This window comes from Eptatretus burgeri, chromosome 2 (assembly GCF_056783735.1).
Source record: "Eptatretus burgeri isolate ZD-2024b chromosome 2, Ebu_testis_v1, whole genome shotgun sequence".
Lineage (NCBI taxonomy): Eukaryota > Metazoa > Chordata > Myxini > Myxiniformes > Myxinidae > Eptatretus > Eptatretus burgeri.
In genome coordinates this window covers 79,303,267-79,318,752 of record NC_140962.1, presented here as the reverse complement: position 1 = coordinate 79,318,752, position 15,486 = coordinate 79,303,267, and the positions used below count along the sequence as shown (strand labels likewise).

The 15,486-nt window shown below is 40.8% G+C and overlaps 1 protein-coding gene across 11 annotated transcripts in view; it reads left to right on the top strand.

The window, feature by feature from the left end:
- LOC147032393 (zinc finger protein 385D-like) overlaps positions 1 to 15,486 on the top strand; it is a 722,012-nt gene that overhangs the window by 146,682 nt on the left and 559,844 nt on the right. For 3 of the 11 annotated variants that reach the window (XM_085869983.1, XM_085869980.1, XM_085869984.1), the window contains exon 1: positions 12,212 to 12,325. The exons of 6 other annotated variants lie outside the window; for them this stretch is intronic. The gene's annotated coding sequence lies outside the window, so the exon portion shown is untranslated. Of the gene's footprint in view, positions 1 to 12,185; positions 12,326 to 15,486 lie in introns of those variants that run through there. 2 more of the 11 variants (XM_085869981.1, XM_085869974.1) reach the window with 2 other exon arrangements.

Here is a 15,486-nt window from a genome sequence, read left to right as displayed (position 1 = left end):
TTGAGTTGAAGTAAGTGTTTTATCGATCCCTGGTGTTGGCTTTGTGGTTTGGGTGGTTGGCTTCAGAACTAAGGGTCCTGAGTTTGAGCCCCAGTTTTTCGTTGAATTAACACCAGGTGGGGTTGACTCAGCCTGTCATCCTTCCAAGGTCAGCAAAATGAGTACCAGTGTATTGGCGTAATAAACATTTGAAGTAACCTGTGTCAGAGTGATGATCTGTCCAGGATTGTACTCCTTGCCAATGGAACTGTCTTGGCAGCCCTATGTGTCTTTATGGCATGAAAGGAATGGTATTATTAAGTGTTTTATCACAAGTTCGAGAAATCCGACGGTGATGGTGCCGATCATTGTCATCACTTTGTGCATTGTTTGTCTCAAATATATTCTTGAAGTTTTTGTTTTGTTTTTCTCTTATTTAATGTGATTGGTAGCTGGTGTTGCTGACTCATCATGCTGCTGGATACTTTAGCAAACACATTTGCATCAAAATTGCATTACTGAGAAAAATAAAAATTCTCTAGGTTAATAATAGAACACTTAACCTGCAATGCTTTACTGATTCAATACAGAATGAAGTCTGAACATGAGCAGTAACTGTACGGAGTACATTTTAATATTCATAAAATATATTTATATTTCCTTGGCCCACTTCACATCATAATTCGTTGTCATGAGCCAACTTGGCTCAACTTCAACCGTCTGTCTTAAAAAAAAAACAAAACAAAAAAGAACAATTGAAAATGTAATTATTACCACAATGAAGCTGAAATATTATGTATTTAGAACGCAAACCCGAACGCTCATGGGGCACTGGAGTTTTCGCATGAAAGAACAACACTGTGGGGTATTCTTGAAATTGCTGAGGATATTGATAAATTGGGGTTGAGAAGCTTTAATTGAGAAGATGTTTGAGGATTGGATCAAACACTGCTGTATAACACCGTCACTCTTGAGTGAGCTGATATTGCATGATGATCGAATGCTGAAGTCATTACTGTATGTCTTGTATAAGTCGTTCAACGGATGTGCATACTTGGCATGACAAATTGCATACTGGCTTGAACATCTAGCTTCCAGTGGCTGACCATGAGAGTAGTTCGGTGGGGCCATTTGATGGTCCTTCGAGAGACAAAGTGAGACGAAGAGATTCGCTAGGATTAAACACCACGTTCCATTTCCTAGATCAGAAGATGATGCCTAATCGGCAGAGAATTATGCCGTTGCTTTCTACATGCCAGTGCCATGAGGGTACTGCATGACATGATGTAGAGGCATCTGCAAAAAATAATTTGAGGGTTTTCTGGAGCATAGAAAGGGTCATTTGGGCATATGAGGAACAAGACTGGGCCCAACACATTGTCTTGGAGTGTTCCAGCATCCACTGGGAGAGATGAGAGGATTCCATTGATCGCAAGGGGTTGACTACGTGAGGGCATTACGTCCGAAATCCAGATCAAAACATTCAAATTACACATCAAAACTTTTAATACTCATTAATGATATACATCAACCAACTACCCATGGTGCAATGACGAGAAGGGTGGACAACTGTATGCATGAGATGTCCTCTTTAGTCCTCAAAAAATGTAGCAGCCACAATTTTACATCCAGTCCTTGATGCAGTCCTTCTTCCTTGATGGCGATATTCCAATACACCTTGTCGTGGGTGACAAGATGGTTAGTTGTGATAGTTAAGTGCATAATGGCAGCAGCTGGAAGCTCTAGCCAGATCAGGAATGCACTTCCAGAGAAATCCCAAGTTCACTCAGACATGTGAGCAGTTTGATCATGAACTCACTGGAGTGATGCCATTCTTTGTCACCTGATAGGAGAATGTGGATGCGATCACTAAGAATCACGTGCACAATTAGTCGAATTGCATACAATGTGCCAAGGTCTCCAAGCCAATGCAAATTACAATATGCCATGTCCTTACGTTGATTTTGGATTTTCGTAGCATTGTTGTTGATGCACTCTCAGTACTTTCCTCATGGCTTCTCCGCATCTGTCTGTTTCCTGTCTTGGTGCTTCTCTCTCTCTCTCTCTCTCTCTCTCTCTCTCTCTCTCTCTCTCTCTCTCTCTCTCTCTCTCTCTCTCTCTCTCTCCAAACCCTCTCTCCCTCACCCCTCACTCATCATCATGAACTATGATACCTTCAGCAGTTACATACTTTGCTTGGCACTTTCAGTAATTGTACTAATCGATTTCAGATGTTACCATGAAAGAAATGAGGACTTGTAGATTTAAACAATCAATCCTTTTTTGTGCCACATGTAATTAACAGTTTAAATTTTAGTCTCTGGTTGATCACATTCAAAACGAGAAGGGTACTCGGTAGAGCGCATACCTCCGCCACGTAATGCCTGATCCACGAGAACATATCGAGCTCAATACATTTTTGAAATATCATGCTATACGTGATCTCTCAATGGTGGAGAATCACTTAACAAATTCTAGTAGCCGGATCCGGATTCGGATCATCAGCAAAACCGAATCAGTTCGTCCTTGTCACACACCCTGCGCAGTGTGTGACAAGGATACCTGTATGTAAAAATACCCTGCGCAGACAGTAACCATCTCCGATTTTAAAAATTCCTCCAAGAAAAAAAGTTATGACGTCAAATTATCTCCGCTAATGGAAATCGCCTAAAAAATTATCTCTGAAACTAGGAAAGTTTTTTGAATTCTATATGCGGGAATCGAACAGGGCATTAGCAGAGATGAATTACCGCACATATACACGTCATCACTATGACGATACATCACTATGAAGTCATATTTATTTTTATGACGTCATTCCTAATTTTTGACATTTTTTGTTTCACAACCCAAAGTTTTCATCGGATCTTCATGAAACTTGCCATATATATGCAGAAAGCCCACGCGCACACAGTAACCATCTCCGATTTTGGAAATTCTTCCTAGAAAAAAAGTTAATGTCATAATATCGCCGCTAATGGAAATCGCCTACACCATTATCTCCGAAACTAGGCAAGCTGTTTGAATTTTGTTTGCGGGAATCAAGCCGGGCATTAACACAGATAATTTATCGCAAATCTGATACATCACAATGACGTCCTATTCGTTTTTATGACGTCATCATTAAGAGGACGAGGATCTTAGCTCATTTGAGCTTGTTCTGTCAAGAAAGGGTCAAAAATATTGAAGTGCATACTCGAGTGCACCTTGTATTCAAAATTTTACGGTAATTATTTTCATTGCACTCAATGAAGTTACACTTTGAGAGAAACAGCAAAAAGAGTTAAGATTAATTCTTTGGTAATTTTACATTTTCTTGTGTAAATATGGAGAAGGAAGATGCACGTCCTTGCTTTAAGCTTTCACGATACATGCTTAGTTTTAAGAATCGGTAATATTTTGGTTTTTTTTCAGATTTCACTTCAGATTTTGACAGTTATTTAGTCCGTGAGATTTGATCCTCAAATCTGAAATCATATTTTGATTATATACTTTACTTAGTCCGTAATTATACACTTTAATTAGCTCATTTGAGCTTGTTTATTTCAATTTCTATTTGCATGCCCTTTCATGTGTCCCTCAAGTCGTGTTTTTACAACGTTTCAGTGGTTTAATCTTTTCTTGATTCCGTTCAGTTTTAATGGGAATAATTTATTTACATTTAATAGCGAACGCAGTGAGCTTCATACTTAACGCGTGCATGTGAGAGAATAGGAAACAACAATATCACAATACCCCTGGCTATTTGGAATCCGTGTCGTTGGATATGACCTTTTGCTTCCGGTTGTTTTTAAACGCTGTGCGGTGTATAATCACGATCGGGTTTTATTTCTATCTTGTGAATATTACTTAACGCGTGCACCTGAGAGAATAGGAAACAACAAAAACAACACAATACCCTGGCAATTGTGAATCTGTGTCGTTGGCGATGACCCTTTTGCTTCCATTTTTTTTTTGTTTCTGGGTTTTTTTTTGTTTCCGGTTTTTGTCATGGGGAATGATGCATGCCGGGAGATCATGACCGGAAGTGTTTATTTATTTATTCAATTATTTTTTTCCCAAAGTGAATTTTACACTTCCGAAAGTGATTTTTTCATGACAGGAAGTGTTTTTTTGTATTTAACATTACCGGGAGTGATTTTGAAACTCTTTCCGGAACTTATATTTTCTTTTATTGTTGACCAGAAGTGATTGTTTATTTATTTATTTATTCAATTATTTTTTCCCAAAGTTAATTTTAATAAAGATATCTCCCGCATCATCAAAAAATAATTTTTAATCGTGATTTACATTATTTGGTCGCTGATCCCGAATCCAGGCCGAAGTAACCGGAAATTGCGTCAAAATCATCAGCTGTGTGGTGCTTACACGTACCACGGTCTCGTTGGCAAGTATACAGGTGTGAACAAGTTATAGGTAAAGTCGAAGCGAACGTAAGAAGAATTCTACGTTCGCTTCTCGGCTTTGCCTATTCCATATTAAAAACGCTACCCCGAGACTGCGTGTCTTGGGTCCATTGAACCCCTGGTTGCATTTTGCAATGTGTCCATCATCATTTGCATATGACGCATTTCATTCAAGGTTCGTCATCTCCGGGTCATCTGCTGTGATGTATTTAAGTTATTTTGAAAGCTCCGATGTGTTTTCACCATCTTGGTTTCTCACGTATTTCCTGAGTTTTTTTTTTTCTTCTCAACTTCGTGTATACTTTACGATCTTTCAAAGCGGATCGGCAAATCGATTTAGTGATAAAGATAAGTATTTTCTTTTTCCTTCACATGATTTTTGAATCTACAATTTTTTTTTCTTCTGACGAAATATCACGTGATCCGTGAGGTGCGGCTTCTTCGTTTTGAGTGCTATTCGAACCTTTCCTGTATCCATCCTCATTTATCGGAAATCATGTACGAGCGGGTTCTCCCTTTGATTAAGGTCAGTTTCTTTTTATTCTCATTATTTTCTTTTATGAGGTTTAATATAGTGTGCTTTTTATGCCTCCGCACCAAGGGTACCGGAGACATTGTGTGCGCCCGCCCGCCCGCCCGTCCGTCCGCCCGCAAGTCCGTCCGGCCGCCCGTCCGCCCGTATTTTCGTTTACGCGATAACTCAAGAAGCAAATTGTAGAATTTCATCAAATTTGGTAAAAACGTAAAGTAAGACAGGGCAATTAAGTGATTCGATTTCGGGCCAGATGTGATAAAGGTCAAGGTCAAACTCTGGACTTTTACTGTTTACGCCCTAACTGAAGAAATGTTGGACAGAATTTCATCAAACTTGGTGCAAAGGTAAAGTTAGACAGGGCGATTAACCGATTAGATTTTGGGCCAGATGTGATAAAGGTCAAGGGTCAAATATGTCAATACTCAAGTGTTTGTGCGGGAGAGCAGAGACATACCCGTCGACTGCGCGCAGTCTAATTACTCTAGTTTTTCCTGCGTTTGTTTGGCCCTGCAGGCAGGACAGCCGATTTTCCGTTTGGTTTGGTCAGTCTATTTTGTATTATTCGTTCACCTACACTTTAGTCAGGTGAGCTAATGCGATTGAGCAGTGTCCATAGATGAGTGAGTGAGAGAGAGAGTAAGTGACTCACTTCAGTCATTATCATTTGAACCAAACACACAATTGGCAATAAGCTTCATATATGATGCCAAACGAGCACACTATTTCGATGAAACTTGACCACAACCTTCATCACCCTTGATGTTTCAAAGATTGTTCACGGCATTAAAAAAAATTCAGGGTCTGAAGGGTCTGCGGGGGGTTTGAGTGACTGTTGCTCCTGATCCAGGTGAGCTTCAGGACAGGTAGTGTCTGTTTCATTTTCTGTTGTCAAGTGTTTCGTTTTTTGCAGGTTTATTATTTCATCACTATGGTATCTAATAAACTTGTAGTCATTGCATTGATGTTCAGCAAATCGAATGGTTTTGTTCTCCATGTAAAGATGGTTGGTTCGATGAAGGAAAAACATCTCAAAGGTTGATGTGATGTAATGTTAGAATACGAGACGTCTCGAATGATTGAAATGTTAGATATTCGGGAATGCACGCTTGTACAGGGTGGGGCATTTATATCTGACGCTTTTATTATCCTTATAACTTTTTTGTTTCTAAACCAAATAAAATAAAATTTCGATACAACATCGGCACATACTTCAACTTTTTAAAATCAATTTTGATTCTTTGTTTCTTAAAAATTACATCAGACAAATGGGCCCCTTTCGAATTCGTGCATTCATGACAGCGGATCATCATATTGTTCATTACCGCAAGCAATGTCTCTTGATAAATAGAGCGGATGGTTACAGTGATGTTTGCCTTCAATTCATCGATCGATGTTGGATGTTCCTTATAAACTTCTCCCTTCAGAAATCCCCAGAGGAAGAAATCTGATGGAGTTAAATCTGCCAAATCAAAGTGTACCTCATCTGTCATGATGACCTTGTTTGTGAAATTAGCATGCTCATCGCATTTACAGAAAATTAAAAATTTAGAAAAAAAAATGCTCATTGCATTCAGTGCTCCATCATTAAAAACGTTCAAGTATTATCTGTAAAACAAAGAAAACAATAATTCGTTATGCCAAGACTGCTTCCAGAGAGAAAGATTGCAAATGTGTCAGATATAAATGCCCCCACCCTGCATATAAAGTATTTTATTTTGTTTCATTTCCTGAGCTGTTGACTGAAAGGCCACTGATGGAAAGTCAAAAAAAAAAAAATCAGTGAATCGACATTTTCTGAGCAATTTTTTTTTGAGCAAATACTCCAAGACGAACCACAACTTTGTATAAAATAAAAAAAAAAACATAAAAAATGTAAATAAATAGACATTGCTTTTTGTTTTTTGCTTTTCTTCAAGTGAGATCAAAATTTATTTATTTATATTTTTTTGCAAATATCCATGAGCTCAAACATTGTATATAAAAGTAGGGACAATAACAATATATTTTGCAAGTTTACTTTGTTTCAGTTCCCAGGTCCATTGAACCCGTGTTATGCAAAGTCGTCGAGATTTTTGTCCACGAACCCTTGGGCTAAAGGTCGTATCAAAAAATTCCGGAAGTTTAGTGCCATTGATGCAGTCTTATACACTACCTTATATAACATGTCCAAATACCGCAAAACTGGAGGTTTTTGGAAGCGATAAAAAGGTGATTTGTGTTCTGCAGCGTTTGAAGTATATGATTCAATTGGAATAAAGCGTGGATTTCAAAAGTCGTATAAAAAATAATTAATTCCGGAAGTTTACCACCATTCTGCCTGGTGTTGCTTTAATGGTTAAGGTGGTGGGCTTGGGATCCGAGGATCCTGAGTTCAAATCCCCCTTGGATGTTGAATTAATACCAGGTGGGGTTGACTCAGCCTGTCATCCTTCTGAGGTTGGCAAAATGAGTACTTACTTGTTGATGTCCTGTGTCAGAGTGGCTACCCGTCCAGGATTGTGCCCAATAGCCAAGGAGATTGCTTAGGCAGCACCAACGATCTGCACAGAGTATGGTCCCAATGGATGGATGGACCACCATTGATGCTGTGGCTTTCACACCACCTTATTTAACACATTATATAACTTATTTGTGCCTGTTGTTTGTATCATCTATGAAGTCCTTAAAACGGTACGTTTCCTGTTTGTAATGATTTTCAATTTTGTTTGACTGCCAGACAGGCAGGCTGTCTAAAATAATTATCTTGCTCCCCTCTGTGCATGTACGATCGGGATGAATTCAGTGCCAAGGTTCTGCTAAACCGCAGTTTCGTTTTCCGATTCATGTTCAAAATACAACATTTCAATTGAAATGAAGTTGTTCCTCGATCATAAACTGACGTTTGTAGATGGACGGACAGACAGACAACGGAACCTGTTGCTTAACCCCACTATTTGCCTCGTATGTGCGGGTTAAGAAGGATTGAGCAGATGACATGAGATTATCATGAGGAGGAGATAACATATCCACAGGTACAGACATTCTCTTGAGCCTTGGAGTGCATGTTAAACCACAGGCTCGACTCGGCCATCCAGGCTTGCTAGTCGAGTCCATTGTTGGAGGTGGGCTTCCCGGCTCGAGAGAAATTCAACCTATACGAGCAATTTTGGACCTTGTATGTGTGTCATCTCCGATCAATATGCTCTTATTAACTTTTCCATGTTTCACAACCTCTGTATTCTGTACTCGGGGCTTTAATAAGGTAGAAAATAATAATTAGGATTTTTTTTTTAAAGCCAAAAAAGATGGCGTCTTTCCTCTCGGTTTGACTCAAAATGAATATGCCCACTCTTCACCTGATTCTGCACATTTTGAGAAAAGGTCAGGATAAATGCTTTGACCGCCTCGACTGGTATGGACAATAAAACCACAACAACAGCAGTTTAATCTAAGTCCACAACCAAGGACACAAAGGCCTGAGAAAAGGCTCCCCGTGTGTGTCTTACACGTCTTGCACGTGTAAGCATTTTACTCTGCCCAGAGACTATGTTGAGATCCTTAGGTTAAAAGCATTTATATGCTGCGCTGGAAAAAATGTTTTGGGTGCGTGGGTAATGGTTGATTGCATGCATCGTATCCATGAATCGGTGAACCGGCCATGTCGGGAATGTGTGCATAGTTCATTAAAAAAAAACGAGGTTGTTTTTGAAATCCTGGAGTTCCTTGGATTAGTGAACGGTACACATCCATAGTTTGAGGTTGGATTGGATGCTCTATTGTGAAGTTTGTGATACCGCAACCGTAGCGCAAGGTAAACGATTTGGCTTCTTTGCACAGGGTTCGACAACAGTGAAAGGTCCTTAGGTCATTGGGAAAATACCCTGTGATTAAGCCGAGAGGTCAACTGGAGTTTGAGTTTTGTGTGTGACCTCAGGGATTCGTGACAGACTGCGAAATATTTTACATTCCCCAGGAAATGCTGTTAAACACCCCCCATCTAACATCCCATCCGATGGAGAGCACTCTCATTTATGCAATACCCTGTCTGTGAAGCACCAGGGTGACAATTTATGTTGAGTTTGGCAATCCAGGCCAGATTAGACGGCTCAAAGGTTGAGTGTTCCACTTTGGAGCTATCCTCTGAACCCCAACTGATGATCATGTGGATGGAATGGAAACTAGTGAATTGTTAACTTAATTGATGCGGATTGGAGTGGTCTTCGTTTGCAAAGCCTGTGTGAAAGAAAGCACAGAAATTAATATTACCTTTGGAGTGGGGAAATTGATGGGTTCCAAAAATAATAACAAACAAACAGCAACAGCAACAAATATTTATCTGCAATTCAATTTGAAAGTCCAATTTACAATTTATTCACAACAAGGTTTATTTCTGACTCGTCTTTGACTGCGGTGCAGTAGAATTGCAGAGCAAGAAAAGGACACCATTATGACGAGGGATGTCAAATAAGCCAGGCTTTTGTCCTGCAAATTGTCCAGATTAGGTAATTACAGACAGCCCACATGGCACAGTGCTGCTACCATTCGGAATTGTACAAGGCTCTCCAGTTTGTATGGTCAAGGTCACCCCGATACAGTACTTTCTTCCACTGTGGATATCAAACTGATAGTCTCATCTGTATGTAATCAGTTTTCTGCTCTCATCTTGTATCATGGCTCTTCATTCCACATTTTCCAGATTATACTGTTCTCGCTTAACTCGTTACGTTAGTGCTCTCTGCCTTTCTCTCTCCCGACATCTAATGTTTGCTGCTACCACGATCTGGTTTGCTTCAAATTTTGGTCCCCATTTGAACACATGCCAATCATGTTCCGATCACAGATTTCTTCAATGTGTTTGTATCGCTCTGCTTTTACTCATCCTTGCACACTGTGTGACCTTGTCAGAAGGAAGCACCATCACAAACAAAGGCCCATTGAATGTATTGAAGGCTGTCTGCTCAGTAAAATGACACTATACAGCTCTTGCCCGCTTGACTGTTTGCTTGATGTGATGATAGTTGGACTGTGTTCAAAGCAGTCAGTTTTTTGATCAAATAAATATTTTAATAAATTCATTTTTATTCAGAGATTGTACAACACGGTCAACAAAGCAGATAAAACGATGTTCGGATGCAAATGCAAGAAGCTGAAAGAAAACCGTCGACGGAATTGATTATTATGATGAGGAATTGATAATCTTCTTTCTTCTGCAGCACGAGGCTGCAGAGTGGAATTGCCACTGATGCAGGCTGACGGCACGGTTGTGCCACTGATGCGGTGCCCTCTGCTGGTTAGGACAGGAATTTGGCCAGGGGTGTTTGCAATGGCTCACCTACTCTTCGCAAATGACGCCACAGGATCTTTAACGTCCACCAACTAATGCCAGAAGGTGGGATGCTCCATTTAACGTCCATCCGAGGGAGGACGGTGCACACGTTGATGATTCACCCTGCCCAGAAAACACCAGAATGATAGTTTCTAGCTGGGTCTGGATTTGAACCTACAACCAGACAGATTCGAGTTGATTGTGTGTACCTCCAAGCCATCCTGCCAGCCCAGGAATTACCAATGATCAACAGCGAATTGATTCTTATTCCACTGAAAATTTGGAAAAAAAAAATCTAACTTTTAGTCTTGTCAATCATTTTGAAAAAGTGTACGGAAAATATACATACAGTCGGAGGAAATCTGGGGGTCACATCCGTAAGGCAGTCACATTGCATCAAGTACTTTCAAACTACCTATCGAGCCGACTTGGAGGATTGAGGAAAATGCAATCTTCTAAAGAGATGCTTTGCAACTTTGTATCCAGGCCAGCTCAGAGCTCCATACTCCAAGATAAAGAAACATCATTTGGGATTAATAAAGAACAACAAAGCCATTGAACATGTTTTTTTTTCTTTTCTTTTCTTTTGAGTATAGTGATTGCAGTCTGTTGTAGGAAGTTGGGAAATGATGAATATCTTGGGATTAAAAGGAAACAGATTTTTATTCTTGCATGGAGCTCTGCTTTCCACAAACGCATCATTGCTCTCCCCATTTCCAAAAGGCACATTTATGGAGAGCAGTGGATGAAATCAACAGGACATTGATTGAGGTATGCTAACCACCGTGGGAATCGAGGCTAAACTGAGTTTTCGGATGTCAATCCTTGCTTCGCCAAGGGTTGCCGCAAGAAACGTCAGCTTATCCTGATTCCCAGGGCGGTTAGCATACCTCAATCAACGATCTGTTGATTTCATCGATTGTTTGACATGTCCACCGAAGAAGATCGACACGAACCTTCACCAGCAAGACTACTTCTTCATTCTGAATTTATGGAAAGACAATACAACTGTTGATCAAAGTGTTCACGTATTTACATATTTTCAAGTGTTTGTGTGTTTCTACGTTATTCTTTCACGGCCGAAACGTAGTACCTAGAACGCCTCAATATTTGGGTGTAGGAACTTCAGAATCTGGGCAAAGTTTTAAAGCGACCACACGTTGGCCTTGATGTCCAATTTGAGGCCACCGAAGGCTGCTAAAAGGGTATATTGGGGTGTGTGGTCAAGCAGTGCTGCTGCTGGCCAGCAGGCAAAAGGTAACCACCATGAGGCTAATAACTCCATGGATTTTCAATGTCAAACATGTCCCAAAACCCCTGCTGGGAAAAGCTCACCCGGCCAGGCAGCGCCGGGAACCACTTCCTCGCCTCCCCCCTGATGCAGTGCCAGGTATCCCATGCTCGGAGAGACATATTTTGAAAAACCAGGTTGGATATCCATCTTTAATATGCAAATTCATTCAAAGGAAAATTGTGCAAGCAGGCTGATTTCATGCAATGTTAATTTGAAAAAGAAGGTAACAGTGCACTTCATGTCAAATTTATTATTTTCCATTCGGCTTTTAATCTCCTTGAATGTGATTGTTTTGATGGTTTGGTTTACTTGCACCAAAATACTTCTTGGCATCAAATGCATGTATTGCAACCACCTATCGTTAAAAAGCATTAAGCTTGAACTGTTGATCAGTGGGCTTTGTCCTTTAAAGAAAGAAAGAATATATATATATATATATATAGGCCAAGGCGATTACGTCTTCTTCGTAGCCTGCCACCAGGAAATGAAAGGCAACCGCTGTTTGGTTTCTGCCTTAGCTGTTGGAATGGCTTTCAGGGAGGGATGCTGTTGGCATTGGAAGAAATATAGTGCTGCATGGTTTGGGGATAAGAATCGGGGGAGGGAAAACTGCCGAGGAATGTGGGTCTCAGTCGAGGCGGGGCTTGCAATCCAAAAAACCGCTTGGAAATTCGCACACTTGCACAGTCGAGCAGCTGACGTCAACTGAGTAAGGATTGTCAAGTTTGGGCGTTGAGTTGGGTGAAATGAAACCTACCTGCGGGCTTTCAAGATGACTTCATTCACAGAGTAGCCCATATAAGGAGGTACGCCATACAGAATTTAAAGGTTCCTTTGGTTAATCCTGACTTGTTGCCAAGTTTTCACACTTGCTTTGTGCAATTGAGAATTGCAAAGTGTGGTCGGTCTCGTGGACCGAGAATTTGCGATTCTCTTTTGATATAACCCAGGCAAAATTCCTTTCCTGTCGTAATTCTCTGCAGACTACTGTAGTAGGACCTGTTACCAATTATAGTATATGACAGTACAACTCTCATATACTATAGTTTTAACTGTAGCATGTTTGCTTGGGGTTCATGACAGTTGCAACTTTTTGTAGCTTTTCTATCATCTGTATTTCAGTATCTCGTTAAAACACTGCTTTTATTTGTTAAAATGCCTGAGGTATTGCTAAAGATGGGATGTTTCACTGGAATACATCTGTAAGCTGTCTTCAAGTACAGCGACTGTGAGATAAGTGAGCGATATCTTGGAACTACACTCTGGAGACAAAGCTCATCAATTGTATCCTCCCCTTGGGTTGCTTTTTTCTCGAAGTGACATCAAGGCAGTTTTTCTGTGACACGTTTGACACGTCTCTAAAACCAAGGAGCCTCCAGTAGGCAAATGGTTACGGGTACTCCGGATTTGTGTAGTAGCAAATTCCAGGTCATCACATGGTCAAGATGAGTCACGTGCTGCAAATGCTGCTTCATAATCAGACAATTCATGAAACTTGAGTCGAAAGCGGTCGATGTTAAAAACCACCGCAGGGCAGCGCTTCATGAAGAATGACTATTCTCCGAGTAAAAATGCACAAAATCGAGGGAGACAGATTTTCTGGGATGACGTATGGGAATGATGTTTATGCGATGATGTAGAGCAGATGAAACTTTATTTTCACGCAACTTTTGCACAGGATGTGAGCACACTTTTGGCAGCTCCCAGCAATGAAAATATGAATGTAGGTTTATTTTATTTTTTTCCCATTCAAGTTGCTTGATTTCACTCAAAAATACGTATACAGAGAATAATCCTGAAATCACTTCCGTGACAAATTTGTAGCTTTTTATTTGTTTGGAGTTGCAGTTTGAGCACTCGTCTAAAGATACTATTACCCCAAGGGCAAAATCTCTTGTACAACTTGTTTAGTCATTCTGGCCTCATCTCCTTCATGTAATGTGCATTATATAGTGCTCAACAGTATAACTGCAGATTGGAGAAATGTTGGATATTTCATATGGCAAATCCAAACAAACTGGGGGGTTCAGCTGCAGTGCCTTATCTGGTGACTTTATTTGTTGTTTGGGGTGACAGGGCAGCTAAGAGGAAGCTCATCCTTTGATCTATCCCTGTTTTGCCAACTGAACCGGCGTTAAACCGTCACACGAGTGCTTCGTAGGTAGGGTGTTGAATCGGTGAGTGTGCCGTCTCTCGAATGGATAATAATAATCCTGTCTTTCCCTATACCTTACAAGAACTTCAACACATTCCAACAGTTCATCAAGCTTGCACAATGGTTACCAACCTATGGTCGTTTGTTTGTGCTCTAACGTTTATAAATGTTTGGTGTCAAGAAAGGAAGTAGCATCCATCCATTGGGACCATACTCTGTGCAGAGCATTGGTGATGCTTAAGCAGTCTCCTTGGCTATTGGACACAATCCTGGACGGGTCGCCACTCCGACACAGGACACCAGCAAGCTGGCACTCATTTTGCCGACCTCGGAAGGATGACGGGTTGAGTCAACCCCACCTGGTATTAATTCAACTGAAAAGGCGGATTTGAACTCAGGATCCTAGGATCCCAAGCCCACCACTCTAACCATTAAGCCAACACCAGGCATGAAGCAGCACGTACCATTTTAAAAGGCTTTGGTATGACTCAGCCAGGGTTGGGCTCGAACCACTGACCTCCCAAACTCGGAGAGGATGCTCCAGCCATACACCACTAATTTAGATTGTTAAGCAGTGGACCCGTATGCTTGTATGAACTGGTGTATGTTATAAAGGTCTTACCGATGGTGTCTAGGCCGGCACCTTGATCAAATTCCAAGTTCCTGTCCTAAACTTCTGCTTGCGGCTTTAGTGGGGTCACGAGGTACATATAGGCGTTACTACCAAGACCCGTGTTACCCAGACAATGCAATGACATATGTGCAGTGACAAGACGTTTGAGAAGTAAGTTTGACAATGCAGTTCTCATGGGAGGATGACCAATGTTAACTCGAGAGCCATTCTGCCACTAACTGTCTATATCTACAGGCACAGCTATTTGTTAATGCCTGGTGTTGGCTTAGCGGTGAGGGTGGTTGGCTTGGGATCTTCGGGTCATGAGTCTGAGCCCCTGTTGGTCGTTGAATTAACACCATGTTGGGTTGACTCAGCCTGTCATCCTTCTGAGATCGGCGAAATGAGTACCAGTGTACTGGTAATGGGGTCATTGCATCAGCAGCACAGACACACCCTCAGTCAATGATATTACCCGCAGCCTTGTGCTGCATATGGAGGAGGAGCAGGAGGAGGAGGAGGAGGAGGAGGAGGAGGAGATATTTACTGTTTACAATTAAAGTTCAGATGTCCAACACTTATCTGAGAAGTGATGGTTGCAATGGTGGTTGCAAAACCTTTCTTGTCCTTTACGTACTTTAGATTGTGCAGAGAGATGACTTCATGGAATGCATTGAAATTGCTTTGCTGTTGTTATTGTGTTTATGATTGAGAGATGCTTGAAATACCAATAAGTTTGTCGTCTGTTATGAAGTGTTCATTTCTACAAGAGCATAATCTTATGGAATGGTGATCCATTGCGTTGAGCAAAGTATGTACAGTGTGCAATCGTGTTGCGATTTCTATCTGCACTTCTCAAGTCTCCATGGAGTTCAAGGGAAGCAAGACAGTGTTGAACAAAGAACTGCTAACATACCATTTCCCCTTGCCATTTTCCCCTTGAGACTTGTGATAAAACATTAAATTCATATAATTTTCATTCTAACTCCATGGACTTGCATTTATTTTCAATAAACAAACAACTTTATGTTCTTTACCGTTAGCCTGCCGACACCGAGCAGTTGAAATGCATTTTTTCCCTTCAGTTCAAAAGCAGAGTTCAAATTGTAATTTAGCTTTTAGTGGAGATTTGTAACCACCAAGGGTTGTTTTTGAATCTGTTTGCCTATTTCACTGCGTTGGTCCTTGGGGTTTTGTGC